Genomic DNA, 27,838 nt, shown 5'->3' on the forward strand with positions numbered 1-27,838 from the left:
CCTGGGACATTTCACACAAAAATCCAGATGCCCACCTTGTCTTGAAAATTTTGAATCTTGGCCAATACGGGACCACATTCTCACCTGGCAATGGAGGACCTGACTAAGTATTAGCTCCCCCTTTGAGATGGAATAAATGCTCTGGAGCGCGCCACAGTCACCGCAGTACCTGGCAGACCAAACACTGGCCCGTTTTATTTTCCTAGGCACTAAAAGTATTCAAGTTTGCAGCCGCAGAGCTAACAGGATTCTGTCAGGTTTTTATGTGCAAATAATTTCTTCTTTTAGGAAGCCTTTTTTTTTAAAAAAAATTCAAGCCCATTATCCATTCTTTACAGTAGTCTCTTCCTCTTGTTACCGAACAGAGTTAGAAGTCTGATGGAAGGTGTCCCTAAGAAGCAATAAGGTATCACAAAGTTTTGGATAAGGAGGGATCTTTAGTCTAACCAACCTCCATCATTTCCATAGACCTACGTTCACCCTTCTAATCTTTTCCGTCCCGTGTGTTAAACAATATTGTATTTGCTTTCATTAGAAGGGGCATGATAGTGTATACAGAACACTACACTGTCAGTCAGAACACCTGCATTCTATTTCCAGACCTGCCTTTTACTAGCTGGGTACATTGCTCCCAGAAAGACCCAGTGACAAATCTAAACTCTCAGTCTCCATCTCTGACTTCTTCATCTATCTGCTGCTGTTTCCTCTTTCTTCTTTCCATCCCATAAGTACGGTGGGTCATACTTCTATTAAGCTAATGATGGATCATCTGTTAATTTAATATGCTTCTTTCAAGGGCATGATTGCATTGGAGGAACTTAAAACATCAGAAAAACTAACTAGATAGCCAAGGTCCCTTGAGAAGAATAATTCTAGGAATTAAAAAACAAACAAAAACTAGTCTTCATATCAGAGAACAGCATAATTATCACTGCTCTTAGTTGCCACTTCTTTTAACTTTTAAGGTAAAAATCTCCCAGTTTTGCAAATGCTGTCAACTAATTCATTTAAACAAAACCCTCTTTGGGCAAAATAAAACATACCTATGGACCCAATTTGGCTTATGAGCCACTAATTTAGAGAAGGAAATTCTAAATAATGGAAAAATCGCTTTATGATTTATGCATTTAATAGGTTAGCTATAGTAAACCTCAAAAGTAGCACTTAATTTTATATCATTTTACTTTCCCTAATGATTTCATACATAAATCCCTAGCCTCTTGTTAGTCCCCCGGGAAACCAAGGCATTTACTGATCTGTATTTCCACATGAGGACCTAGCAGGATGTGAGATAAAGAACGTATGCTTAGTCCAGCCAATGTTTTCATGAAATTGTAGGTTTTGGAAGTGCCTCGAGAGCTTTTGGTCCAGAGATGGCAAATAACATGGCCACCTAGAGAGCCACCATTCTCCATCCTCATGGCAGACATTGCCCGGCACAGTATCTGAAATTCCCACCCTTAGAGTTTTTATATTTCCTTGGACTGAGGTTTGGAATCTCCCCAGGTCCTCTTTTTGAAGAATAGCATTTCAAGCAAACTTGTCTTCCTTGAACCACTAGTTTTATGGGATATCCTTAAGTGTTCAATAGTTTCTGTGGTTGTAGCAGTCAGAGTTTAACTGCAACCTTGATTCACTTTAGCTAGCTTAAGTAGCAAGAGAATTATTCTTGTTCTGGTTGTTGTTGTTATTGTTATTATTACTATACTCTGGGAGGCCAGACTTGTATGTTACTCAGCCAGAAACAATGCAGCCAGGGCCAACAACAGGCAGAGAACAATGCCCGACCTCACTGCAGCACTTTTCTAGTAGGAACACCACTGCTTGAGAGTGGGCACCAGGCACTCCACCACAGTCTCCTCAGGAAAACTAGACACCTACAGCACTGTGCTTGTAAGAGATGCAATTTTCCCCTATGTACTGACTTCCTCTACCAGGTATCCCTAGGCACACATCTGAATGGTCACATCTAGGTCATGTGCCTACATCCAGCCTCCAAGGGTGTCCTGGGAAATGTAATTTTTAGAAAATGGAGGCACACACACTGTACGGGGGGTTGGGATGGTGGGAACAGGAGGTGAGTGAGCCAACCCACGGTATCTGCCACCTGATCAAATTAGTTTAAGCTAAACTGCTGTCTTTGCTGAAAGTCTTTTCAGAGCTTTTTAAATGCTAACATTATTCTGACTCTCCCAAGAGGGTTTTTTAAAGTTACGTTACCATGAAATACTTTTTCCTAATCTTTCAGAACTAGTGTGTTCTGTGGAACACGATTTGAAGATCTCTACAGTATGCCATTAGTATGTCAACCCTGAGTTTGTCTGTTTGTGGTCGCAAGCCCCTCCCTGCAAATGCCTGAAGTCTTGGTAAATTCTGATGGACAGCTAGCGGAAGGGCTAAGGGGTCAGGGCCTTCAAGATGGTAGACTTGGGTGTACAGCCATGGTGGGGACCCAAAGCCTCTCTGGGCCACTCGGGAGAGGATGACCTAGTTGTATGTCCTGAGGATAAAGAACCACTCTGTCTGCATCATCCTCAAGTAGCAGTGTCTGCACCCCACAGACTATTGTTCTGTGTGGTTTCGTGAGCTGGGCCCACCAAACGTATTACATCAAGAATCTTTTGATTTAAAAACCTGGATTTAACAGCCTTCCCAAATGTGAAGGGTAATTTTCTCTTCTACTAATGACTCACTTGTTGAGAGCAAGCATTAGTTTGCAGATTACTGAAAAGAACATTTACTAGTAATTTGCAACACATTATCATGTGGGAATCGGATTACGGCTAAGGATTCCCTCATAAAACAAGCTTTAACATTTACTGCATTTCTGGAGAAATATATGTGTTCTTTGCCTCTGTAAGGATGCAGTTATAGGCCTTATGTGGGTTTGGGGTCAGCAGAGAATACCATCTTGATTCTTCATGATTGCTGAGATGAAGTAAACCCAGTGCAGAAGGTAGAATTAGCATCGGTCCTTACCCAAAAAGATTCCTGCAGAAATGAGATAAGCCACAAGGCAGAGGGAGAATGAGAAGGCATTTGGTTGATCTCATGGAAATGGAATCTGTTGGTCTGCAGAAGGAGCGGTGAGAGTCTGTGGTCAAGCAGAGACTAGCCAGGGAGTCAGGAAACGCAGTGCCTTGTCTTCCTCTCCACTCCAGTTATTTCATTTTCTTCCTGATGGATCCTCATTTCTCCTACCCAGAGTTAGCACCTATGATGGTCAATTTTATGTGTCAACTTGACGAGGCCACAGGGTGTCCCAACGTTTGGTTAAACATTATTCTGTGTGTGTCTGTAAGGGTGTTTCTGGATGAGATTAAATTTGAATCAGTGATTGAGTAAAGCAGATTGGTCTCCCCAGTGTGGGTGGCCTCGTCCAATCTGTGGAAGCCTTGAGTGGAACAAAAAGGACGAGTAAGGGAGAATTCTCCCCCTCCCCCATTCTGCTGATTCTGTTTCTATGGAGAACGCTGACTAATACAGCACCCAAAACTGGCTTTCTTCAAATGAGTTCCTATACCATCCCCCTTTCTATCTATCCTTGGATTTGTCAATCAATCAATCATTCTCTGACTTATCTGCCTTAGTTTTCTCATCTATATAATAGGGGTAATTCTTCCTGTACTTCTTAATGCAAATTCCTTGGCTATTTTTCCAAATCAAATCAATAAATACCTATAAAGCAGTGGTCCTCAAACTTTGAGGACCCAAAGAGTTTTTGTTTATGCGGGTTGTACTGAACGATATTTACAATATTGTCTATAAACCACTTTAGAAATTAATTAGAAATAAGATAGAAATGTTTAAAACACAAGAAAAAAAAAGCATATCTTACTAGCCACCGAAGAAATTGTTATCACACATAATTTAGCTTCTAGAAAACTCCTCTGTACAGCAGTGACAAAGTGAAAGTCAAGGCAAATACAATCTTAATATTGCTATGAGAATAGTTTTGACCTCACAGACTTCCAGGAAGGTCTTGGGGACCCCCAGGATTCCCAGACACCTTGAAAATCACTGCCCTAGAGCATCTGCAAAGGGTCTTCCTGCCTCCTTCCCTGGATCCCTTGTTCCCCACATCACTGCCTGACCCATCTTCCTAGACACACGTTTGATTGGGACATTCTTCTACTTAGAGCCCTTTTTGTAGCTTCTTATCACCTGTAGGGTAAAGTATAAACCTAAGTACGGCACACAAAAGCATCCGTGATCTGGGCCATACGTATCCTTGCCTGATAAACTCCTATTCATCCTTTAGTCTCAGCTCAGACAACTAGGAAATTTTGATAATTTTAACATATATTTTGCCTGGATAAAATAGAATAAATGAAAAATTCTACCAAATTGTTTTATGTACAGATATTTTGAGGATAAGTAATGGCTTTGTTGTAAAGATTTTATATTAGTGGTCAGAAATTTTTGAAATTTGATGCCAAGTGTCTACAACACACTTTAAGGCTCTGTAAGATATTAATACTCTTTAACATTTGGTAAGTCCTTCTCCATATATATCCGAAGAGTGGTTGTATTTATATACAGAGGGGTTGCCTTCTAGAATAAAAGTATATTATCTGTAAATTAAAAAAAAAAACTTCACTCAAATATCATCTTATACCTTCCTTACCACTCCTTCCCTCCTCTTAGAGATGTTCCCATGAGCTCCTAGTATATGTGGATGTTCACCTCCTTCACAAAGAGTCTGTAAGCCCCTTGAAGACATAAACCATTTTTCACAGGTCTTTGTAACTAGACTCCAGTATACTGACTGACGTGGTTCCTGAGACTTAGTAGACTCTAAAAATCTTTGTTAATAAATGGCTAATGGAAATCAGACCTGTACGTGTATTACCCACGGTAATCATTTTCCCAACTTCCGTGCTATCTTCCAACATAGCTCTTCTCCCTAACATCTGAAATTCTGTTCTTGGTGGCATATACTCTCAAATAGCCATTATGAAAACTCCAGTCATCTGTGAATCCTTCCTAACTCTCGACTCTTTCACCAATTAGCTTCTGAGGCCTCTTTCTTTTACTTCTGCAGTGTCTCGCACATCCACTGTCTCCTTTCTACCATCCCCTGCCACAGCTTTACTTTACTTCCGCATTATCTCATTTGACCAGTAGTACAGCTTCCTCATCTTCTGGCAGTAAGAGCCCCAATTTCCAGACAGTGAGCTTCCTGAGGACAAAAGATTTATTCCTTACCATACTCCTGGCATATTGCACAGGATTCAAAAAATGTCTTTTGAATAAAACATGAGCTCCCACCTATCATATATACTGTCTCCAGAAAAAATCCTTTCAGAGCAACTTCTAATCACGTCCTTTACCTGTTCAAAAATTTTCTGTGTCTCCCATTAATTACCAAATGTAGAGGATGCTGTTGATTCCCGAGGCCCACATCTCCTCGCCTCCCAAGTTTACTTGCAGCCATGGGGTGCAGTCCCAGGACAATTTTTCACCTCCAAGTCCTCAGCATCCTCTTTTCTTCCTAAAAGTGTTTACACCACTAAGGGAGCTTATTCTACTAAAGGTATAACCCAGAAGTTGAGAAAAGTCAATACCCCTGAGGGCAACTCTCAACCACTGTGGGTTGGGAGTCACTGGCTGAATGTCTGTCTTCTCAGCCCTTAGTAGGGCTCCAGTTTCTCAGAGGGCCCAGTGCCCACAAAAGCAAATCACTCACTAACAAACACTTCATTGGCTTCTCGCCTTTCCCTGTCTCATTCCCTTGCGTCTTCCCTTGTGATCCCTATGATCACCTCTCAGATAAACTATCTGAACCCAAACAAAGACACTGAACAAAATTTTAACTTCTTGGCCCGTCATTCAAAGCACCCCATAACTTGATGCTAACCTAACTTTCCAGGCTATGTCATCTGTTCCTTACACATACTCCACCCTCTGGCCTAACTGGTCCGCAAACCATTGCACTCCGAGTCATAATCATTCTGCACTTTCATTCATTAGGAATGGAGTGAAATCACTATGATTCACTTAGACCAACAGAGCGTCTCTCCCTAGTGTAAGGAAGGGTCTAGCCTCCCTGAATGGAACCTCTCAGAGGTGGGTGGCTACGCTGTGGTCTGGTAAGCAAGAGAAAATGGTACAGCTGATGGACTGACAGCCAGTAGCGTCTGCCACAAACAGGGAGCAGGAAGATTAAAAAGGAAGAAAATAGGCGGTCACCAAATTCTACAAAAAATGCTGGAGAAGTACCGGTGAGCAGAAGTGAGTAATCTAACGTGTTCACCAGCAGCAGACACTTCATAGGTACCCACAGACCCAGACCCATTCCCACTGGCTGCCTCCCTGATCCCTCTGCCATAGGGCCCTCCCAATGCTGGCCCATACTGTGCCCGAGTGAACATGTGTGCAGACATTGCCAGGACCCCTAGGCCTGTGCCGTGACTACTCCTGACAGAAAAGGGATCACAAGTCTACCACTCCCTGTTTTTCAGAAGTTGCCACCCCCCGCTGTAAAGACTCTTTGCAAAGCCATAAGCTCCAGCTTCAGTTAAGAGACCCATTCCCTTCTGCACGTGGGTTTCTGTTCAACTTGGATGCAGAGAATTTCCAAACATGCTCTGGAGCTGCCATGGGCTATGAGATATAATCCAACACCCACTTGAAGTGCTTTGGAAGCATCCCTATTTTTTTGGCTTATTGATGTGCTCATGTTGAGTGAAGATATATTTCTGGTCCAATCACGAGTTCATTTCAAGACACATTAAAAGAAGGATTTTTCCTAACTGCTGACTTTAGAATATTGGTCCCTAGAGACCAGGTGCTTTTCACAGCTCCTTAGAGGCCCATAAGGAGCGATGGAAAAATGCAGCCAGGCATCTCACATGAAAGTCAAACATACTGAAATTCTATTTGCATACCTGCCTTAATTTAGCTGGTTTTTGATTCTCCTGGGGTGCCCACTTCACACCCTCACACGTCTCCCTTAACTTGTTTCCATCTCAAAGGAGGAGCAGCAATGGGAATTTTCAAGCACATTTTCTCCAAGAAAGGCATGTGTGCCCCAACTAAGTAATAGACATTTCCTTCCGCAGAGCATTTTACACTCTGGAGAAGTGTTCAAGTACATTTTCCTATAGGCACAAATGGCAGCCCGTCCTGGAGACCCTCACAGATAGATTAGATCACCACTGCATTTGAAAGCCTGGACCCCCATTCCTGATTTGCTGTTTCTCCCTAGCAGTGACCTCAGACAAGCCACTTGAATTGTCTGAGCCTCCTTTCTCTGATCTTCAGTAGGGGATCAATCAAGCCATTCAACCTCCTTCCCTGGATCCCTGCCGTGTAATCCCCTCCCTGGGTCTGTGTAAGTGATTCATATTCCTACCTGTCCTGCAGCTCTGGGTGAACTCTTCCTCCCTAGAGCTGTCAGTCGCCAACCTGAAACTGGCAGTATCCAAATGCACAAATCAGCACTTCCCTAGTGGAGGACTCCTTGTTCTCCAGGTTTAACATGATTGTGCTTCTACTTGGGCCAGTTATAGGAGGAATAGGGATGACCCCTCAGTTTATGTCATGCACTACAGAAGTGCCATGACATGTCACTGAGACACCATTTGGTCCACTGCAGCCAGAGTTTGCCAAGGGGTCCTCTATCAGGCGGCCCGCATCAACATTCCTCCTCACTGATTCAAGCTGAAGACTAACTCACATAACCATAATACTGAGTCATTTGGAGGAAACCCAAATTCAACAGGCACCTTGAGTTGGAATAAGTGAGACACAGAGATGGATGCACCAGGAATCAGGAATGAGGCCAGACACTCACTAGTATTTTGGTCAGTTAACATCTTGAAGCATTTTAGCTTAAATCAGAAGATGTGACAGTTAATAATAATAGCAGCTAGTATAATGTTATCATTTCCTTAAATTTTATTGATTATTTTGGGGTGAGAAGGTGGATAAGAAAGTTTTCTCCCAGAGTTTTGCAGTTTTAGAAGCCAAATATGGTAGTAGATACTGGAGTCAGCCTAACCCACTGGAAACTGGAATATGGAAATTGGAGCACTGAATAGTCATTACAGCCCCATTGCCAACTATAGAAAGGATCACCTAAGGCAGCTTGGCTAATGACTGGGAGATTAAGAGGTTGCAAAATTAAATGGCAAATTAGGCAACTTTATCACCGTGGGACAGACTGGCTAGGGAGCATGCCTGTTGCATCACTTCCTTCCTCTCTGGGATGCAGGTGAATTTCCTGACTTTGGAGTTCAACTAGGTATCCATGAAGTGGAGATAAACACTTCCAAGAGTAGAGGGAAGAACCTGTTTTCTCCAGGAGCAGAACATTTGTCACCAACATTTAGCACTTGCTGAATGTTCTCAGGGAACCGAGAGCTGGTGTTACTGGTGTGGCCAAAGTTATCCCAGTCCCTTTACTCTATGATTTTATCACCTAAAGGAACACACAAGTAGAACAACAATAGAACATACTGACAGCTGGAAGAGGAGGAAACCATCAATTCTAATTGCTTGGAAAGATTCTAGCATAAAGGACCACTGTTAAGATGAGAATTGGGTGTGGAAACTAAAGGAGGCCATGGGGTGATTTTGAATCAGACCATGGATGATGAAGATTTGGCAGAAGGGAGCCTTCATATAACATCATTTTGCATGTCCAGATTTACAAATATGAATGCCATGGCCCAAGGTTCTGGAAGAAAACCAGCTCCTGGAATTTCCATTGGCCCTAACCCCATCATCAGAGTCTGATCTTTACCTCTTCTGGTTCCTCCCTCTGCCTGAGGGAAGTACAGTCTCTTCCCCAAATGCAGAGCCAACTGTAAGACTCCAACAGAAAGGACACAGCAAATTATATGAATGCCCAGAAGACTCTTTGCCTGGTTTTTTTTTGAGCCTGGACACATGGACAAGAGCTTGTTTGTAAGCTTGTACTGTATCACATTAAAACAACTTACCGTGAAGTAGATTAATACAGAACCTGCCACATAATCACAGCTCAGCCTGTTTGTTAAGTTAAACAAATAGCCCCTGGATTCAGTAGGAGGAGTAATCCAGAGAAGTCGAGAATGGAGAAGCATTCAATAAATATATGGTGAGTGAATAAGGAGACTTTTCTGGAACCAGACTACCTAGTTTGAATCCCAGCTCTACCACAGAGAGATACCAAAGATCTCTCTGACCTTGGGCAAGTCCCATAACTTCTCTGTGCCTCAGTTTATTCTTATATAAAGTGAGGGTAATAATTTTTAATGTAATTTTTTTTAATTTAAAATAATTTTTAAACTCATTAATTAATGAAATAACTAGTAAGATGTTTTGATCGTTTCAAAGAGCATCTGAGGAGCTAGGATATTTATAGACAATTTAACAAAGAACTATAAGGATTAGATTGTTGGGTTAGATATCACCTGGTTAATATCCAACATACATAAATTATTGGGGTTATGTGTTTCACTCATGAGAAATTATTTGTAAATCTCCTGGATCAAAGTCTTCAAATTAACAAGTGACTTCCCTGAGACTGAGAACTTGACTCAAGATTAAGCAATGAGGGAAACCAAGGACATTCCTTGAGAAAATCCTTGGGCAACCTTTACCTTCTTACACTGAAAGGATGTGTCTGTCATCTACCTTCTTGCCTTCATCCTAAATTTTGGATAATTTTTCTGACAGTATCTATGTTATTGGATTATTGTGAAGATTAAATGATTTAATACATGTGAAGTCCTTAAAACAGCACCTGGCATTTATTTCGTAAATGCTATTAAAGTAATTCTGACTCTGAATTTGCCCGGTTAAGTCAGGTCCACTTAATAATATCCAGAAGGCATTTAGAGCAAAAATCAAAAATGTTACTACTAGCAGCATTACCCTCACTTCTCCACAAAGAAGAGACTTCCCACTGTTAAATCAGAAGAGAAATGAGTAACAATAGCTGTTGTAATTACCGACAATCCCATTAGCATTTGGGGTGGGAGTAAAATGGAGCACCAGGGGGTGCTGGGCGGGGCAAACAGAGAGAATCAAAGGGCCGAGCCCTGACCCGCCACATCCAATCGGCAGTCAGATCCCTTGAGAAGTTTTGAACCACCTCCTCCTCACCATTCGCTCTGATGTCTCTTGCCCAGAGTGTTGAAGTAGTTTCCTCGCTGGGCTCCCTCCCTCCTGCTATTTCTCTGACCTCCCCTTCATCCTCCACCACAGCCACTAGAACCCGCTATAACGAGGGTCCAACCGTGTCACTCCCCTGCCACCCAGCCTTCAGTAATGACCTGCTCCCGAGTGATTCCCCACCGTCTATCCTCAACGGACCATTTCCGCCCCTGTCTCCCCAACTCACTCTGCATCCTCATCCCTCTTTCATGAAGGACCACCTGCCACCCTTTGCCAGGCTCAGAGACTTCCTCTGCTCATGCCCGCTGCCCCTGCTCGTCCTCACAAAGCTGTACTCACCCTTCACAGACTCACTGAGAGCAACCCCTGCTGTGAAACCTTCCCTAAGCCCAGAGGACAGCCCCTACCTCCACCCCGGTTCACAGGACTGCCAGGGATTCCCCGCCAGGCTGAGTCACATCCCTTAGAGGACACACGCTCTGCCTCTCAACTGTGAGTTTCACTTCACCTTGTACTTCTGCCTCTGGCCCAGTGCACACGCGGTCACCAGTAGTAAATATTCATTTATCGAGTGGTATAGCCTTGCTCCAACACTTTTCCTGGGGCAGAGCCTGACTGGATGCTTAGAAAACCTAATTCCCCATCTCTCAAGGCACATACACCACACTTCTCAGTCAATTCAGGCGGTGTGCACAATTCCAGGCTGGCCCAGGACATCTCCCATATATGCCCCAGCCCAAGGCCCTTCACTTAGAGTATGTGTATGTGTGAGAGAGAGAGAGAGAGAACATTGAGATAATACCAAAGCAATAAAAGAAAAGGATGAAGGCAAGAAAAGCAACTCCTAGCATTTAAGCATTTAATAGAAAGAATCTCATTGTCAAGTACACTCTTTAAATAGCTAGACTCCACCATCCATCTGCTTTCGCCTCTTCAGCTCTTAACACATCCCTTAGAGCACAGGACTACTACACTGTTCTCTGTTTCCTGGAGTGAAAAGCAGAGCGGAACTGTATCATTTTTCAAGGGGTCAAGAAGTGAAAATATTATAAGGGAAGAAATATTTCCTGAGAGGAAAATAATGTGAAGGGCCCTCGCCTGGGATTTTCAGATATGGAAATGATACATGGGGAAGTACCTCACATAGGATGATAAGAAACTCACATGGGTTCAGACTTCTAATCCTACTAAAGACTTGCCCCTTGTTCCTGGTGCAAGTCACGTGAGGAAGGGTGATCTGGCCCTGTTTGCTAAGGTTCTCACCGAGGGGCGAAGCACAGGGAAGAACGTGAGGAAGCAGAAGTCCCGAGTCCTGGGGACCATCCTCCCACTTAACCCTCCTGGGTTTTTGCGGAGGCAGCCAACCCGCCAACTGGGCCTTATTTCCAACCGTAAACAGAGAGGGAGAGCCCGGGATGTATCGAAGGAGAGAGCAGCTACTAAGAAGTCTGCAGCAGACTGAGGTTTATTTTCCCTTTGTATGTCTGTAAATAAATGGTTTTAATTTGGGGAAACATATATCTGGAGTGTCGTTGTATTGCCAAACAGACAGAGCCTCGTCACAACATGACAACGGCATCCAGAAGGTTGTCTGTTTTTCATGAAATGTTGCCCAGAGGGTGCTTGGTGTCTCAGAGCTCAGCGTGATCAGTGGTTGCCCATCCTGGGGGCACGTTAACACGTTAATTCTCGGGAAGAATTAACCACAGGATGACATGTGCGATGCTGGGGGCAAGTGTGGGCCTAGAGCGTGCAGAGTTGTTGCCTTGGTCCTGCTGCTGCCCTTACCGCTCAGCAACCCCATTTAACCTCCTTGTGCCTCAGTGCAAGCCTCCGGAAAATGAGATTCAGTGCAGTGCAAGCTCCCACTGTTACTGTACCTGCTTTAAGAAAACTGAACTTGACATGCTAGATAAATAAACTCTGCTAGAAGCTGTTTCATGGGATTCTTGAAGGCAGAAAACTTCATGGTACATATATAAAATAGATGTTGATTCATTTTTAAAGTATACTTTTCATTCACACTTTCCAGAAACAATTGTTTCCTATAGAAAAGTACTTTTCTGAGTTGTATGCCCTGTAGCCGCTTAACTGATGCCTGTTGACACGATCCCATGGCACTTAAAAAATATGAAACAAAAGAAATGTTAAATATCCAAATATTGTTAACATCATTAGTATAAAACCATAGAATGTTAGCCCTAAAAAACGACCTTGGAAATCATTCTGTTCTATCTCTCCATATTGCAGCTGAAAACATTGAAACCCGGTTAGATAAATTACTGGCCATTTCTAATATTTCAAAATATGTCGCCTGTATAAAATTTTTCATAATGTTAGTTAAAGTGCTGATCAGGTAAATTGAAACATCTCAGAACGAAATAGCAAGTATTTCCACAAGTCTTTGTTTCCCAAGTTATCTATTTGCACGACTATTTGTATATCTTTTTCTTTGTTTTGTTTAAAAAAAAAAAAAGACAAGATCTGAAGGGGGAAAGAGTAGGAGTTGTGTGGGAGAGAAATTTGTTTATCTTCTTTCAGATCCTTTCTTACTCTTTTCATGACACAATGTGGACTTTGAGATTCCCTCTTAGGCCCACAAGGATCTTGTGTGAACCAAGATAAGGCTCCCTGTTTAAGGAGACCCCTGCTGCTTTTTCTAGTTATCTTTGAGGTATTTGCCATGATGTCTGACCATCTTTCTTGTTCAGAGACAGCTTGGAGAAATTCCTGGTCTCCCAGACACAAGTGAGGAGGAAGCACATTTGGGGGAAATTTGGAAGGCAGGGAGCGTGGATGGCCAGGCCGTCATGGTTAGGCTGGTGTGGTTGGCCTGTGGTTGGTCACAGACTTGCTAGCTAGGGGACAAAGAGGACTCTGTCCTCAGCTGTTCAGCCAAAGAGGTGGATACTATCATCAACCCCATTTTACAGATGAGGAAATAACAGCTAGAGAGGCTCCCTGTAGAGATTAGACATGGATGTTGTCTCAAGGTTCCACTGCATTCTGGAAGGAGCAACCAGCACTACCCCCTCCTGCATCTGAATTAGTGATTCTGGACAGTGGCTGTGAGTGGAAGCGGAGTGGGAGGGGGGAGGGGTGTAAGGACACCAAAGAAGAGTCAATGAGAGCTCTGATCTGGGGTTTCAGCGGTGAAATTCACCATCAATGTACCCAACCTGTGATTCCATGAACCACACTCTTTATTAACTCAGCGTATGAGTCCCATCCGGATTGGGGAGAATTACTGTTGCATAGATGCACCCCCTGGGCTTGGCCGGGCTCTTCCCTGAGCCATCTGAAGGTCCAGGCAGGGCTGTGCATATACCTGGGAGCACCTACACTCTCTCCCACTCACTCACCCAGCACATGCCCAGGGCTTCCCACCCCACTCCAGGTCCCCAGTGGAGTTGACCATGTGGGGATAGGAGAATGTGGGCAGTGAGACTTGCATCTCCAGAAGAAGAAACCCCAGGGCCACCTAGGGAGTAGCTGGGACGGGGTGGAGCAAGGTGCACGTGCGTGTGCCAGTGAATGTGTATACTTGTTCTTGGCCACTCCAGGAATATTTGAATCTCCCCATCACCTCCCTGTGGGCCAGTTGCAGGGGTGGATTCAAGTTTTGTGAAGCCTAAAATTTACACAATTGGGCTTTCTTTAAGAAAAATAATTACAAAATTATGAATACCAGTTTGCATGAAAATAAATATTTATTTAGAATGAGAAAAGAAACGACAACAAATAACAATTTTAAAGATCTGACAAATACCAGAAACATCGCCAAGTCTAGAAACATATTTTTTTTAGCAGCCTGACACCTTTATATGTTTTCCACCTTTTCTTGGCTACTCTTCGACCCACTTTTCCTTTGACAATAATATTGTAATACCATTTTCTGCAGAGAGAATGGAAGGATAATTCAATTTCAGTCTTTGCTTTCTAGCTGAAAACTTTCAGCTTCACAGTTTCTTATTGGCAATGTTTTACTTTTTGTTTTAGAATTGTTGTCAAATGTGGGGAAACCTCTGTCAAGTTTCTTTCATATATAAGCTGTAGGATTTAAGGTTATTTTGAGTTTCCTTGCACAGTGACTAATCCTAGATATTCTTTAAATTGATAACATTCATCAGCCAGAGCATAACATACCACGTTGTAGTGGTGAATATGAGTTTCCTGTTTTCCTCATCAAAGTCAACACTTTATGTCAAATCAGCAGGAAATGAAAAACTTTTCCAATGTGTTCAATAAATCATAGAAATGATTTACTCCTCTTCTTTCATTGACTTATCAAGTAATCCAAGAATCTGCCTATTACAGGCAGACCTCATTTTATTGAACTTCAATTTATTGTACTTGGCAGATATTGTGTTTTTTACAAATTGAAGGTTTGTGGCAACCCTGCATTGAGCAAGTCTATTGGCGCCATTTTCCCAACAGCCTTTGTTTGCTTTGTGTCTCTGTGTCACATTTTGGTTATTCTGGCAATATTTGAAACTTTTTCATCATTGCTATATTTGTTATGGTGACATGCGATAAGTGACCTTTAATGTCACTACTATGCCTCACTGAAGGCTCAGATGATAGTTAGCACTATCCAGCAGTAAAGTGTTTTTTTAGACCTAATGCTGTTGCACGCTTAATAGACTAAAGTATAGTGTAAATATAACTTATATATGCACTGGGAAACCAAAAAAATTTGTGTGACTCACTTTATTGTATCACTTGCTCACTTGCTTTATTGCAATGGTCTAGAACCAATCCTGAAATATCTCTAAGATATGCCTGTACTTTTGTTCCTGGAAAATATCTCTACACACAAAAGGTATTGGCTCAATAACTACACAAAGTGACTGCGTGTCATGTATATACCTCATTAAACCCAAAGTAAAGAAATCCCCAATGCAAGTACCCTTTAGCTATTCCCCAAAATGTCCTCAGCCACTCTAACAGCACTCAACAACAGGGAGAAGTGAGATTGGAAATAGACAGCAATCTTAACTGATTGCAATACAAATATCTGCCTTTTGCAAATTTTACTAAAACATATGGACCATGTGAACGCATTTCCTCCTCCCAGGATCTTGGAAATGCCCCTTATGTGGGAGGGCCCTGAATTGCAAGTTCCCCTGGCTTCCTGGTGAACCTGTCCCTGGCTAGCATGTAAGTGGTGTAAGTGATGGAGCAGGTACCCTTGGGTAACACATCACCTAAACATTACAGATGACCCAGAGGAAGGAAGGGAGGGGTGGAGGAAGCCTTCCTGAAACAAAGGTCACATTTCTTCATGGGCCCTGGAAGTGTAGATCCTATTTAAACAGAAGTTCCCCCCAGGCTCTAACTATGGAAGATAATTTTTCAACAGGCAGTATTTAATGCCAACACTTTTCTTCTAGTACATGGTTATGAAACACAATAAAATTATTTGGTGAAAGCAAGGGTGACATATGATCTCTAACTAAGAATTAAGTATTCTACCACCCATGGTCTGGCTTTAAAAACCATACAAAATGGTCCCAAGCTGTGAAGTCCTTGGCTTGCTTTGTGAATGACCATTACCAGCCAAAAGCTGGAGATATGTTAGCTTGTATCATCTATACGAAATCTATACGTGCTTTCCTAAAGAAGGAGGCTGACCTGAGAAAACCAGTTTCTGGTCAATGGGTTATACATTTCTTAAACCAAACAGATCCTCCTGGGCTTTAGAGGCCTTCTCCCAAGAGTCCCTGGCTGTGAGACTAGGGGCCACAGTTACTTGAAGGAAGCAAATTTACCTTGAACTCATGCCCATGCCACTATTGTCACCCACTGCTGTCCAGTACCTTGCTTACTCTCTCAGTCAACAAATGCAGCTTGACAGTAAAGGGAGAGTGGAAATGTGGCCCCTCCCCTTTCTTATCCTTGCTCCAGCTCTCAGTTCTATTCCTTGGAAGAGAGTGGTAAAAATGATGCTGAAGAAGTGAGCCCAGGCTAGATTGGGAAGGAACATGGAATTTATCCTGTTTTTGTTCAGTATTTCTCAACTCAAATGATAGTTAAAATATTAACATTCTCCATTTTGAACCATTCAGTACTACATGTGTGTTACACATACTTGGGTTCCTATTGAATTCATTAATAAATAGCAAATGTTATTTAAATATTCTTTCAGCAACTTAAATGTTTCTAACAGCAATCTAAAATGTTAACCCCCACTGAAATTATTTTAAAGCAAACTACAGAATTGAGATCAGGTACATAAGCTGGAAATTGAAGATAATCTGTACGATTACGATGATTGATCTCTGTTCACTCATGTCTCAATTCGTGTATCTAGGAAAGAATGTGACTGCAAATAAGTGTGAGGCCAGATCATTGTGGCCTGATCTAGTTAGGGTGGTATAATCTGTCTTATGCATGATAGACACTTTTGGCCTAAACGTTTTAAGAACTATGTATCTTCGGTAGTGAAAGTTATACAATTATGACTCAGTTTACTGGTTCTCTCTTCTCTCTCAGCGTACTACCAGATTACACCTTCCATTTGGGGGTGGTTATGTACCTGAGTTCTGGTCGGTGGACCGTGAGTTGAAGTGAGGAGTGCCACCACCAGGCCTGCTCAGGAGAACCTCCTCTGTCCAGCCCTTGTCCTCCATCATCCTCTGGTTGAATGATGGGGTCTATGAAGATCTAGAGCAGGGCAGTCACCAGACAGAAGGAAAATGGGTCCCTGAGAGATCTCCTGGGGCAGAGCCGCCACTCCCCTTCTGGCATGCACTGAACTGTGTTGTGAGCATAAATCGAATTCTGCGGGTTAAGCCGCTACAAATTTGGGGTGGGTTGTTAAAGCAGTTAGCCCATCTTGACTAGTACTTTGAACAAAACGTGCTCCTGACAAGCAGAAGGAAAATTCTGCAGTAGAAAACAGGGATCCATTACAGACTTTGAAACAGACTTGGTATGTGCTAATGTTTGAGAGGATATAAGACCTGCACTTGGAGCACACTGGATGGAGTTTGTTGTTCTGGGACAAGCAGGCAGGCAAGTGGGTCCAGAGAGTAGGTCTAGACCCTGGGTTCAACGCAAGGGAAGCAGTTGGCATTCAAAAGGGTGCTGGGATTCATCCTCCAAGGAACTGGGGCTCAGAGGTCAGAATCCCAACTTGGAGTCCAGGGCCGGAAGCTCAGACACTGGGGGAGTGGGACATGAGGGAGGAAACTCGGCCAAAGTCAATATTGAGAGAAACCTAATCCTTTTCTGAAATATGCTAATATAATAAGGGCTTCAGACACAGGGGCCTTGTATCATACTTTTAAGGCTTTAATCACTGAGCAACACTTAAAGAAGCATTTTTTTCTTTGCAAGTTTTTGCATTTTAATAAGAGAATCAGAAAGAGTTTTGTAGTAGGATGGGAGATGGAAAAAGAGTAGGTGTTCGTTTCTTCTTATTTATGTGTTATCTTAGGTGTCGAGTTCAAGAGCAATTGTTTACTCTCAGGGCAGGAAATGATGATGAAAAGATTAAGGGGCTTGTCCTGCTCAGATCATTAGACATATAACCTAGGAAAACGGACAGAAATACAGATTCATTTTCCTTTGGAAAATGCTAAGGACACAATATCCCTCTGACGGCACATATTTTATCTCTCATAATTATTATTGTTGTTGTTAGCTATTATTATTATTAGTTCATTCGCTCAATGAGTATTGAGCCCTGATTCTGTGCCCCCAAATCTGCCAGAATCTAAGGGGGGGACACAAGAGAATTGTAAGAATGAACCACTGTCCCCTACCATTAGGAACATTCTTGAACTTATTTAGTGACTATTTATTAAGCCCCTCTTCTGGGTCACACTGTTTGGGCTTAGGAAAACAACAATGACTAAGGAGTTCACGGTGTAACAGATGTGTAGATGAAGAATTAAGCAATTGTGCAAAACACCAAAAATTCACAAACCTCACTGCAAACTCAACTGTGCCCAAAATAAAACTTTTTACTTTCTTGATTACTCACCTGACTTTATAAATTAAGTCCTGTTTTGGCTAAATTGGACATAAATTGAAACCTGGGAAATTCTTGATTCCACGTAAGTTCAGGACAGCGTGGAGTGGGAGAGGGGTTCCCGTGCAGTGCCAGGGCTCTCAGAGGGCATCTGGTTCTTCATCATCACCTGACGATGCTGGCTTCCACTGTGATGGCCACCATCCTATCTGGTTCTCAGCTCATAGTCCCTCAATCGTGTGTGCAGGGCCTCATCCAGCCTGGAGCCCCCCTTATGCTATTCTTGAGCCCCTGTGAAATCATGTGGCTGCTCCCAGGCTGCATCAAGGCATGAAAAACTCTCAGAGGCTGTCCAGGTCCCACCTCTACTCCAAGCCACGACAGAACTTACAAGCAAGACAATGTTACTGCTCATTCCCTACATAAGAGTACTATCAACTCCATGGAGCTGACAAAGCACTAGTGCCACACTGTTGCTTCTCTGGAGTCTTCCTGCATGCTAGGATCCTGGGTAAGCCCTTGCTCTGGGATCCCACACACCTACTTGGGCATCCTTCCCACCTTACCCACCCCTGCGGAAAAGATACACCCCTTGTTTAAGCACTTCTCACTTCCCCTCCAGCTCTTCTCTTTTGCCCAAGCTCGGGAAGCTTTTTCTTTCTCCTGGAAGTTGGAACTTCTGATTTGCATCTTCCCTGCTTTTTTTCTGGGCTTTGGTTTTGGAAACTCAAAAGCCAAAAGAGACTCCCCTATCTCTGCTTTTGGTTAACACACCCTTTCCCTGAGTCAGTAAACCACAAACAATGAGCTTTGTCTGGTTGGGGGTAGGGCAGTAGATGGGTCAAGATGTAACGATATTGTTCTACTGCACATGTGTGCACACATACACATACCCCAACCTCCAAATTACACAGAGATAACCGCGGTCTGGATTCACTCAGTGTCCCCCTTCACTAACGCACCGATAAAATCTGCACCACAAATGGCCATGTAACACACCTGCGCCTTAACGCTGTCTGGATTCTTGTATTTGGTTTCACTGCTTTGTGCTTTTTGACGCTACTGCTCTCCATTCCACTTTGTCTATGTCCCAGCTTAACCTGGAAGATTGGTCCGATTAGCTACTCTCTGAGTGATTTTGTTAATCTCAGAGAACTCTGCAATTTTAAAAAGTTGTTCTGACATTACAGTTTAGATTTTAAACGTGAGATTCTTTAACAACTACATTTCTGTAGCACTAGCTATTTCCATTCCTGGTTGAAACTGAACATATCTGGGCAAATGCAGAAACTTAGGCGGTTTGGGTCTCCTCTAAAATGAAGTCTACAAAATGACTGCTACAAACTGTCTTCTCCTCTCCGCACTATTATGGAGGGGAGTGGTATTATAGGCCCCGCTGATTTGCGGACAGCAATTGGAAATTCTTCTGTTTAGAAACTAGCTAGAAAAGCTGTCTCCTCTTTTCTCTACTTATTTGGAGTCATTTACTCTGTGATTACTGCCTGTATTGCATTGTCTTCATTCTCCCAATGGCAACAACAGGGAGTTTTGACGATATCTCTCTTGCATTACTTAAGTTTTTCTGTTTAACTATTTGATGTCCACATATATGTGTGTATACACTATCAAAATGTACGTAATGCTCTGGTGGTGGGGAGGATGGAGCAAGGAATGATTAATTTTGCCTGGGGAAAGAAGGATCGGCGGGGGCAGTGAAAGCCTTATGCAACAGGTGACATTTGAACTAGGTTTGAAGAATGAATAGAATTGCACCATTCAGGAAATATGCCTATCTTAGAGGTGGCAGGTGGTAGAGAGCTCAAGCAAAGGAGTGTGGCAAACAGAAAGGACCCTGAGCGAAGGCATAGGTGCATGAAATGCTGTGGTATGAAAAGAACAGAGGCAGCTTCTGGTAATTAAAGGACATGCTACTTGTATCAGAAGAGAAATATCTATTGCCAGTGCTCAGCCCTGGTTGACTGAGTGTAAAAGAAACTGAAAATCTTCAAAATAAATAAATAAGCACAAAAATGTAAAAAAGGATACCAAACCCAGAAACCAAGAAAGTACTCCTTCTGCCTCCATTTCAAAAATTGTCTTTTGCTTATTGGAGCTTTGTACAGGAATCGTCCTCTCTGAGGAAGAAAGAACACTCCGTTAAGTATAATTTTAAGTTACTAATTGCTACCTACACCCCCAGGCATTAACGAACGCAGAGAGCTGCCATCCATCCCCCTTAGCGGCCCTTTGATGAAGAAAAATAAGCGTCTGAAAATATAATCACTACCTGCAAGGATGTTAAAACCATATAAAGTGGGGCTTTCTTGCCCATTAAAACTTCTGCCCATGCACCACTCCAGCCAAGTCATTTTAATAATGAAGACCAAAATAATAGTGCTGAGTGAAACTCCAAGAGCTTAAGTATTTGATTTGAACAACAACTCCACTCAGTTCTTCATGCCCTCAAATCCTCAAATTATGGGGAGAAAACTTGTGGCCATTAAGAGAGGTGAGGCGAGGCGACACAAGAGCTATCAATGGCCTCTTGGAGTTGTCTGTCCCCTGAGGTTAGCGGGTTAGTTTTGGAGCGCACCACCCCAGGCTCTTCCCTCCTACTCTAAATTTCTCTTTGTGCGGTATCTAGAGGTTAATAAGGGTGGCCCACCCAGAGAGTGACCACTAGCAAGCCTGCAGTGACTCCCTGTTTGAGGAGCCTTTTTAAACTTTACAGAAATAAGGATTGTGACCCTGAGTAGCATACTGCCTGCAAGTTTACCCTTGGGAAGCAACTTCCAGCCTCTCCTCGTTTTTAAAACTCCCTTACATGATGAAGAGACCAGCATGCTCTCTGTGGATCCCAGAATCTCTCATCAGAGAGGACTTTGGGGAAGTAGTCAGTTTAAAAGACAGGACCAGCTCCAGGTACACACAGTCACCCCTCCACCTACCTTCTCACTCTGCAGCGCCCCACGCACAAGGCTGCTCCAAATGTTATCAGCTACTCCAGGCACTCATCCCTCAGCAGCCTAGAGCTGCTGTTTACACTTTGATGTGTGTCCCAGCCCCACATTTTTCATCTTTGAGTGTCCTTTTTCTGTCTCTCTTTTATGAGCAAGGACGCGTCTACTGTGGTAACTTCTGCATCCAGTTAACACGGGAGATCAGTGACTCAACACTGACCTCCATTGGTTGGCGTAGAAATACCTAATCCCTTTCTCTCCAAACCCTGTACAATTTCACAGGCTGCGCAGAGAGCCTGCCAGCACCTTGCTTGGACACGCCAGCATTTCAATGGTGATTGATATTTTAAATGAGTATAAACCTACCTCATATGTAACCTGGGATTACATATGTAGATTCTGAAAAATTCTGGCCCAACATTGAACTGTGGGACCATAGATCTTGAAGGGCCTCGAGGCCCCCCACACTGCCACACACCAAGCAGCCTGTAGCACTATTTTGCTTGCCAGATTTGGACGCTCAAGGTTGCATTTACAGGGATCTGAAAAATCTAGGTCAATTTATTTCCCTGGTGATATTAATGACTACTCAGTTTCCAATTGATTTATTATTATCTTTTAAATGCCTTAAACTCACATTGGCGATTGTAACCCCATTTTCAAAAGGTATAATAACCTCACCTACAGACTCACCTTGTGCCAGGTACCATGTTACCAGTGCCTTCATTGTCCGCCAGGAGGTGGGCAAGGAAGGCCCACTTAGATCAGTGCCACCAAGTTTCAGCTGTGATTCTCCTCATGGGGGTCGTCAGAATTTGTAACCAGCCAGGGTTTTCTGGAAAGATGGAAGGCAAAGTCAACAAGGGGACCTCTGGACCCTGAAAAAATGCAAGCCCACTACCTTTCCTGAAAATACATCCGGAAATATTTACAGTATACCCTTTAAATCCAGAGCAGCCCCTCAGACATTCAGGCACTTGCTGATTCTGATGGAAGCCTAACAGAGCCTTCCCCACTCGGGAGCTTACAGTAAGATTAAGGGAGCAATGGGAAGAGGAGATTCTGATTTGGAAATAACTGCTATTTTGTCCCACTGAACAGAGGAGGTCAGAAAGCAAACAATATAACAGATGTTTGTGACTGTTAAGAAAACCAGAGCCATACCAAAACTTTCAGAGCACAAACCTGTGTTATTTGGGTTGGTGCCTGCATTTGGAACAGGATGTTGCCTTAACACCACTATGTAGAGGTAAATTTTAAGCAGAAGTTTTAAAATATACATTTGCAATAGATATAAAAAGTTGAGTGAAAGAGTCTCAGTGGATATCCCTGTTGCTTCAGTGCCCTTTAATATATTTAAACATTTCGTATAAGTTTTGAATAAGCAATACATACATGGTACTAAACTAAAAGGCATAAAAGGATATACAGTTAAAAGTAACTCTGTCTCTTATACCTTGTCCCAGAGTCAACCAGTTCCTCTCCCCATAGGCAACCTCTGTTACTAATTACTTATGGATCCTTCCAGATACATTCAGTATGCCTATACATATGTATGCAATATATATGTACAAATGATTTTTGTAGAGGTGGTACTAGACTATTTATACTTATTTGTGCCTTGCCTTTTTTTTCCCACATAACAATACAGCCTGAATAGCCTCTCATTGCATTACATAAACTATTTTCTTATTAGTTTTTATTGCATAGTATTTCATTTTATAGTGTTCTATAAATTATTTAAACAGTACTCTTTTGATAAACGTTTAGGCAGTTTCCAAATTTTTACAGATTTATTAACAATATTTCAATAAATAATTAGCTCATAAGCAATTTCTCACACTTGCAAGTATAACTGTAGGAAAAAAATCTTGAAATTGGAGCTGCTAGGTCAAAGGTATGTGTATTGGTCACTTTGATAGATGTTGCCAAATTTCCCTCCACTGAGACTGTACCAATTTATATTCTTACCATCAGGGTATGAGATGACTGAATCTCTTCCTCCTGGACACAGCATGTTATATAATTTATTGATCTTTGCCAATCTGAGATGAAATGGTATTTTCTTATAGTTTAACTTGAAATTCTCTAATTTTTAGTGAATTATGTTTGTCCTTTTTTAATTAGGTTGTTAGACTTTTTCTTATTGACTTATGAGAATTCTTTCTATATTAGAATATTCTATATTAAGGAAATTAACTCATTAAAGTGCTGTCAAATATGATAGCCACCAGCCACTCTTGAGCACTTGAAATGTGGCTCATCCAAATTGCAATGCACAATAAGTATAAAATACAAACCAGATTTTTTAGCACCAAAAAAAAGAATGAAAATATCTCATCTATAATATTTTATATTAATTACTTGCTGAAAAGAAAATATTTTGATCATGTCAGGTCAAATAAAATAAATTATTAAAATTACTTTCACCCATTTCTTTTTACTTTTTTAATGTAACTACCAGAAAACTTAGAATTACAAATGTCTTGCATTGTATTTCTATTGGACTGTGCTAGTTTATATTATAAATTGCATACTTTTTGGCCAGTTATATTTTTATGTTATCAGATTCATAAATATTTTTTTATGGCTCCTGAGTTTCACAATATACTTAGGTATTCTCCACAGCAATACTTTTGTAACTTTCCCATGGAGTGTCCTAGTATTTTTATATTTGTATTATTTACAAAGAAATCTTTGATTCATCAGGAAATTATTTTGATATAAGGTGTGAGCATAGAATTCAATATTATTTTTTTCTAGAAGGCAATCCAATAGAATAACTGGGCCAAAGTAAGCAACATTTATTATTTAATTTCAACTTTTTTTTCCATTGATTTGAAATGCCACACGTACTTACCATATTCTAAATATTTTAACATCTGGTAGGGCTAGTACCACATATTTTCTTTTTTTTCTGAATTTTCCTGGTTTTTCTTGCTTGTTTATTTTTCTATATAGACTTTAGAATAATATATAGCCCCAAAATTCCCCTGACATAGTAACTGTCTTTATTAAATGTTTACATTAATTTGGAGAGAATTGAAAGATGCATGATACTGAGCTTCAGTTGCCAAGAATATAGTATATCTTTACATTTATACAAGTGCTTTCTTGTGTCCATGAGTAGCATTGTAAAGGCTTCTTCATACACATCTATCACATCTGATAAATTTATTTCTAAATATTTTCTAGTCATACTGTTATTAAAAATGAAGTCTTTTCTACTATTAATACATATTTTCTTTTAATTTATGAAGGTTAATGATTTTATATATTAATGTCTTAACCAAGGGCTTAACTAAATTCCACTATTATTTGTAATACTTTTCAGTTGGATTACTTTTTATTGTAATTCAATATTAAATCTTTTAACCTACAAACAGATATGATTTGTCTTTTTTTTTAATTGTCTACATTTTATTTCTTTCTCTTGTGTTAATTGAATTGGCTGGGATCTCTAGATCAGTGTATATTTTAATGGTGATAGAAGACATCCTTGTCTTATTCCTGACTTTACTATGAATAGTTCTGAGATACCCCCCTTAAAAACGGTGCTAAATTTTAGATTGAGATAAATAAATTTGATTATATTAAGAAAGTATCTACTGCCATTTTATTGATAAGGTTAAAAAATAAGAATGGCTGTTGAGTTTTATCAAGTGCCTCTCAGCATCTAACAACATGACTTTTCATCTATTAGTGTGGTGAAAATAAATTAACAGATTTGAACCATCCTTCCATTCTGGGAATAAATCACACTTGGTCACAGTGTGTTAGTTTTTAATATGCTACTGGATTTTGTTTAATGATGTTTTATATTGGTTATTTTTGTGTAATATTCCTAACAGTGATATCTTATAATTTTGGTTTTCTTCTTCAGGGACACCAATTATGTATATGTTTAATTTATTTTGTATGTATTCCATATCTATCCTATAATCTTTTTAAGCTTCTTGTCTGTTTATTCTTTGCACCGTTTTTTCTGATCCATCTTCCCCATTCCTAGCTGTGTTTTCAACAGCGCTCAATCTTTGCACAGCTTCCAATCTGCACCTTGACCTCCATTTCTGTGATTTTTGAGGGGTTTTTTTTTATATCTTCCCTTAATTCTGCCAGCACATGTTTGATCTACTTCTGTCGTTTCATCATTTTTTCCTGTGAAATTGCAGATAGGTGATTACTCACTCGTTTTCAAAAATTCAGGAATATATTTGGTCACAATTTTTACCTACCTCATTAGGCACTTTTCCAGTGAATATTTCTTGACCACCACTTAGTCTTCCTCTTTCTTCCATTCTTGTTTTCACCTTCTTTTAACAACTTTTTATAGATCCTGAGTTGATTTCTTTTTGATTAATCACATTAGAATAAGGCAAGTTTTCCTCAATCAGCTTTTTTAAAAAGGCTCTGTGAGAGAGAGGTACGGGCTATTTTCCAGCTAGCTGGAGTTTTTCTTATGAAAAAGTGGGTTATGTTAGCCTTTAACTTTCTCCAGCCATTTGATACCAGTAGCTTTGGACCACTCTTAGAGCAAGGCCACTTTCCTCCTCAGGGGCACACCAGTAGACTGCTTCCTTCAAGTATGGCATTTTTGTACAACTTTTCATTTAGCTTCATCTCCTCTCCTTTTTCTAGAAACCTCATCAGTTTGAAATCGAGAGAAGCTCTTACTCAAGCTGGTACATCCTTATTACTACAAAACAAGGGTCAGCAAACTACAGGCGCCTGTTTTTATAAATAAAGTTTCGGTAAACCACAGCCATGCCCATTTGTTGACATATTGTCTATGGCTGTCAGAACTCTATGATGGCAGAATTGAGTAGTTGCAAGAGACCATACTGTCTACAAAACCTAAAATATTTACAATCTGGCTCTTTAAGAAAAAGTTTGCTGGCTCCTGTTGTAAAAAGCTGGGTTTACATTTCAATATGTGTCTCTTAAGACTCTTACAACTTTTTCTCAGCTCAATGCCCAGGAGTATCTTCACTGTGGAGATTCTTGTGTCCTTGCTTGACCTTCACTGATTTTGGAAGTCTTTTTTTCTCATTTTTTGTTTTGGGGTCTCTGTCATTTACTAGTTTTACAAAGGATAGGCTTTGCATTACTATTTTCCCTGTTTTCCTTTCTGCTTTTGGGTGGTTTTCTGAGAAGTGAATGAGAAAATGCTGACTTTGCTCTGCATATTAAAATTAGAATTCCTCAGATGATATTCCAAGAACTTGTTTTTTGTTTGCCTCTTTCGTTGGTGGTTTTTTGGCCATTGAAGAAAGATCCTAGCATACTAAATATCTTTGTCCTAGATATATGTAAGTATTTTCTCTTTAATTTAATTGTTTTTATGGTTTTTATAATTCTCTTAAGTATGATTTAGTTCTCAATGGAGAACATAAACACAAAATTTAAAAATAAATAAATGAGAAATTTTCCAGTTTTATATTTTCTGTTGCCCTAAATCCTGACTCATATTGAAGTAGACAGTTCAAAGTGATATTTAGCATTTTAAACTTCAGAAGTAACTATAAATAAACCCTGCTATAAATATTAAAAAATAGTTGGAAATAATATGATTTAAATACTCCCAACTTCACCCTCAAATTCTTCTGCTATCTAGGTCTTATTTAGTTACATATTGAGCTTATTTTTAAATTAAACCAATTTTTTTTAGAACTTTAATATACTTGCATATTTTCCAAAACCATTGTGACCAAATATCTTCACTAAATTTAAATTCATTTTTACTTATAAATGTAATTTTTAAAATGAAGTGAAATTTTATTGTTTTTGTTTATTTTATTTGTTTATTATTTTTGGCTGCATTGGGTCTTCGTTGCTATACGCAGGCTTTCTCTAGTTGTGGTGAGCGGGGGCTACTCTGTTGTGGTGCATGGGCTTCTCATTGCGGTGGCTTTTCTTGTTGTGGAGCACGGGCTGTAGGCGCGCGGGCTTCAGTAGTTGCGGTGCGTGGGCTCAGTAGTTGTGGCTCACGGGCTCTAGAGCGCAGGCTCAGCAGTTGTGGCACACGGGCTTAGTTGCTCCGTGGCATGTGGGATCTTCATGGACCAGGGCTTGAACCTGTGTTCCCTGCATTGGCAGGCAGATTCTTAACCACTGCTCCACCAGTGAAGTCCCATCTGCCTTTCATTTTTAAGAGTAGTCTGTTTCTGCAAACACTAAATGGCACTTCATGGGGAATTCATGAAAGGAGAGAGTCTTTTGGAAGAACTGTACTTGGATGTATTTGCTGTGAAAACAGTTCTGTATCTGTCTTGTACGTGACTACATCTCCAATTCCTAGAGCAATGTGTGGCATGTAATAGGCACCCAATATACGTGTGTAGCGTGATGGATGGAAAGGAAACTCTCTGACTGCAAGATTTCCTCTGTACCCTTGCTGTTGAGTAGGTAGGGATGCCAAAAAATGAGATAAAAACTCCAGGAAGAGGAGTCAGTTTAGGGTGGGTAAGGGTGAAAAGGATGACTGATTTACAAAATGGGTTTAGGAATCAAAAGTTAAGTTCCAGCAATCAGGAATAGCATGAGGTGTTCAAATGAGAAATCCTTGATATTCTTGCAAATTGAGCTTTTCTATAAAATCATGAAATTAAAAATCTCTATTCATTTCAAAAGAAAAAATAGAAAAGTCAACAGGAATAACCAGAGAAATAAAAAAGCCACAGAGAGAAACTACTATGGTGTCCTGGGGTGCATTTTATTTTAGAAGGCACTCTAGCAAAATCTTTGTGTTAAAGACTTTTAAAAAATTGGATCAATTCCCAGTTTCCCAGGCGAT

At 40.9% G+C, this 27,838-nt stretch overlaps 1 protein-coding gene and 1 long non-coding RNA gene across 2 annotated transcripts in view; one reads left to right on the forward strand and one right to left on the reverse strand.

Moving 5' to 3' along the window:
* LOC309647286 (ribonuclease H2 subunit B-like) overlaps positions 1-27,838 on the forward strand; it is a 789,004-nt gene that overhangs the window by 641,107 nt on the left and 120,059 nt on the right. The window lies entirely within an intron of this gene.
* LOC309647316 lies at positions 310-26,817 on the reverse strand. Its single transcript, XR_014255956.1, has 2 exons — positions 21,034-26,817; positions 310-20,220 (listed from the first exon to the last, which is right to left on the reverse strand). It is a non-coding gene; the product is annotated as an uncharacterized lncRNA (long non-coding RNA).

The sequence above is a fragment of the Balaenoptera physalus genome (genome assembly GCF_965194825.1).
Source record: "Balaenoptera physalus genome assembly, chromosome: 18".
Taxonomy (NCBI): domain Eukaryota; kingdom Metazoa; phylum Chordata; class Mammalia; order Artiodactyla; family Balaenopteridae; genus Balaenoptera; species Balaenoptera physalus.